Here is a 3,911-nt window from a genome sequence, read left to right on the forward strand (position 1 = left end):
GCTGGTAACCTGAATTTGAAGCCAGTACTCACTGACCATTCTGGGGAAAATCTCAAGGACTTTAAAACTTATGCTGAATCTACTCTTGCTGCCCTCCATAAATCTGGCAACACAGCCTGGATGACAACACATCTGTTTACAGCATGGTTTATGGAATAGTTTAGGCCCACTGTTGAGACCTACTTCTTAGGAAAAAGATTTCTTTTAAAATATTACTGCTCATTGACAATGCACCTGATCACCACCCAAGAGCTCTGATGGAGATGTACAAGATTAATATGATTTTTGTGCCTGCTAACACAACATCCATTCTGCAGCCCATGCATCAGGGAGTAATTTTAACTTTCAAGTCTTACTATTTTAAGAAATACATTCGGCTGGGCGTGGTGGTTCACGCCTGTAATCCCAGCACTTTGGGAGGCCGAGACGGGCGGATCACGAGGTCAGGAGATCGAGACCATCCCGGCTAACATGGTGACACCCCGTCTTTACTAAAAATACAAAAAAATTAGCCGGGTATGGTGGCAGGCATCTGTAGTCCCAGCTACTTGGGAGGCTAAGTCAGGAGAATGGCATGAACCCAGGAGGCGGAGCTTGCAGTGAGCCGAGATCGCGCCACTGCACTCCAGCCTGAATAAATAAATAAATAAATAAATAAATAAGAAATACATTTTAGGCCGGTGCAGTGGCTCATGCCTATAATCCAAACACTTTGGGAGGCTGAGGCAGGCAGATCACCTGAGGTCAGGAGTTCAAGACCAGCCTGGCCAACATGGAGAAACCCCATCTCCACTAAAAATACAAAAATAGCCAGGCGTGGTGGCACGTGCCTGTAATCCCAGCTACTCGGGAGGCTGAGGCAGGAGAATTGCTTGAACCTGGGAGGTGGAGGTTGTGGTGAGCCGAGATCATGCCATTGCACTCCAGCCTGGGCAACAACAGCGAAACTCCGTCTCAAAAAAAAAGAAAGAAAAGAAAGAGGAGAGGGGAGGGGAGGGGAGAGGGGGAAAGAGGAGGGGTGGGGCAAGGCAAACATTTTAATGCTGGGCGCCGTGGCTCCCACCTGTAATCCCAGCATTTTGGGAGGCCGAGGCAGGTGGATTACCTGAGGTCAGGAGTTTGAGACCAGCCTGACCAATATGATGAAACCCCGGCTCAAAGCAAAACAAAAAACAAAGTGTATGTCCTTGACCAAATCACCTAGCCTCTCTGTGGCTCACTTTTCTTTTTTTGAGACAGTCTCGCTCTATCGCCCAGGCTGGAGTGCAGTGGCCTGATCTCGGCTCACTGCAACCTCCACCTCCCGGGTTAAAGCAATTCTACCTCAGCCTCCCAAGTAGCTGTGACTACAGATGCCCGCCACCACGCCTGGCAAATTTTTAAAAAACTTTTAGTAGAGACGGGGTTTCACCGTGTTAGCCAGGATGGTCTTGATCTACTGACCTTGTGATCCGCCCACCTCGACCTCCCAAAGTGCTAGTATTACAGATGTAAGCCACCGTTCCTCGCCTGTGCCTCACTTTTCTTATCTGTAACATTGGGTAATTATAGCACTTACTTTACAGGATTGTTGCAAGGGTTAAATGAGCAAGGTCAGGACTAGGGGGAGGTTAATGAGGTACTCCTCTTAAAGCACAAAATTTAAGGAGACACCAAAAATCTCAATAATCAAGACAATAACTGGGTTTTTTTTTTCTTTTTTTCATTTTTTTAAGAAGGAGGCTAGGCATGGTGGCTCACGCTTACCTGAGCACTTTAGGAGGCTAAGGAGGGCAGACAACTTGAGCCCAGGAGTTTGAGCCCAGCCTGGGCAACATGCCAAACTCCGCCTCTACAAAAAATACAAAAATTAGCCAGACATGGTGGTGCATACCTGTAGTCCCAGCTACTAGGGAGGCTGAGGTGGGTGGATTGCCTGAGCCGGGGAAGTCGAGGCTCCAGTGAGCCACGAGTGTGCCACTGCATTCTAGCATGGGAGACAGAGTAAGACCGTGTCTCAAAAAAATAAAATAAAGGCCAGGCACGGTGGCATATGCCTGTAATCCCAGCACTTTGGAAGGCCAAAGTGGGTGGATCACCTGAGGTCAGAAGTTCAAGACCAGCCTGGCCAACACGGTGAAACCCCATCTCTACTTAAAATTATAAAAATTAGCTGGGTGTGGTGGTGTACACCTGTAATCTCAGCTACTTGGGAGGCTAAGATAGGAGAGTCACTTGAGCCTGGAAAGTGGAGGTTACAGTGAACCAAAATCGCTCCACTGCACTCTAGCTCAGGAGACAGAGTGAGACTTCATCTCAAAATAAATAAATAAATAAATACATAAATACATAAAATCAAATAAAAAAGAGATGGGGTCTCAATATGTTACTCAGGCTGGTCTCAAAATCCTGGGATCAAGTGATGCTCCCCCTCAGCCTCTCAAAGTGCTGGGATTACAGGCATTAGCTACCATGCCTAGCCAATAATCAAGGCATATATTTTAATATAATTTTGTTTTTCTTTGTTTTGAGATGGAGTCTCTCTCTGTTGCCCAGCCTGGAGTGCAGTGGTGTAGTCTCAGCTCACTGCAACCTCCACCCCCTGGGTTCAAATGATTCTCCTGCCTCAGCCTCCCGAGTAGCTGGGATTACAGGCACATGCCACCATGCCCGGATAATTTTTGTAATTTTAGTAGACACAAGATTTCAACATGTTGGCCAGGCTGGTCTTGAACTCCTGGCCTCAAGTGATCTACCCACCTCAGCCTCCCAAAGTGCTGAGATTACAGGCATGGGCCCCTATGCCCAGCCTTAATGTAATTTTTAAAACTCAAAAATATTGCAAAAAACTCCATGATGAACAAAACATCAACATTTTAAATAATGACTGAATTTGACACTTGCATGGGCACTTGCATGACTGGGGTTTACTGGTCTCACCCTAATCTCAGTCCTGTGGGATCCTGTCTGTATTGAAATTTTTAAATGAGATGCTACATATCAAACCTTAGAACAGTGTCTGGCACCATGCGAGTGCTCAGTAAAATAATAATGATGAGGCCAGGTGCAGTGAATCACTCCTGTAATCCCAGTACTTCGGGAAGCCAAGGCAGGAGGATCACTTGAGCCCAGGGGTTTGAAACCAGCCTGGGCAACATAGCAAGACCCTGTCTCTACAAAAATAAAAATTAAGGCCAGGCACGGTGGCTTACAAGTGTAATCCTAGCACTTTGGGAGGCCAAGGTGGGTGGATCACAAGGTCTAGCAACTTGAGACCAGCCCAGCCAACATGGCAAAACCCTGTCTCTACTAAAAATACAAAAAATTAGCTGGGTGTGGTGGCACACACCTGTAGTCCCAGCTACTCAGGAGGCTGAGGTAGGAGAATTGCTTGAACCTAGGAGGCAGAGATTGCAGTGAGCAGAGATCACACCATTGCACTCCAGCCTGGGTGACAGCGCAAGACTCCATCTCAAAAAAAAAAAAAAAGTAGTCAGGTGTGGTGGTTAATGCCTGTAGTACTAGCTCCTTGGTAGGCTGAGATGAAAGAATCACTTGAGCCCAGGAGTTTGAGGCTACAGTGAGCTCCACCACATTTCAGCCTGGGTGACAGGGCAAGACCTGTGTCCAAAATAGATAAATAAATAAAATGATGATTATGATGGATAACATAATGATGTAAGCCACTGTGGGTCCTATTCTGTCTTCAGGTCAATGGTACACATAGTGTATTTGACACACAGAGAGAATCATATTTTAACCTCCATATGTCAGAATTTTTATCAGTAACAATTATGAAATAAAACAAATAATCATGGCCAGAAAGTAAACATAGTGAAAATTTTATTTTTTATTTTTATTTTTTTTTGAGATGGAGTCTTGCTCTGTTGCCTGGGATGGAGTGCAGTGGCACGATCTTGGCTTACAGAAAG

Source organism: Macaca thibetana, chromosome 1, assembly GCF_024542745.1.
Source record: "Macaca thibetana thibetana isolate TM-01 chromosome 1, ASM2454274v1, whole genome shotgun sequence".
In the NCBI taxonomy this organism is placed as follows: Eukaryota; Metazoa; Chordata; class Mammalia; order Primates; family Cercopithecidae; genus Macaca; species Macaca thibetana.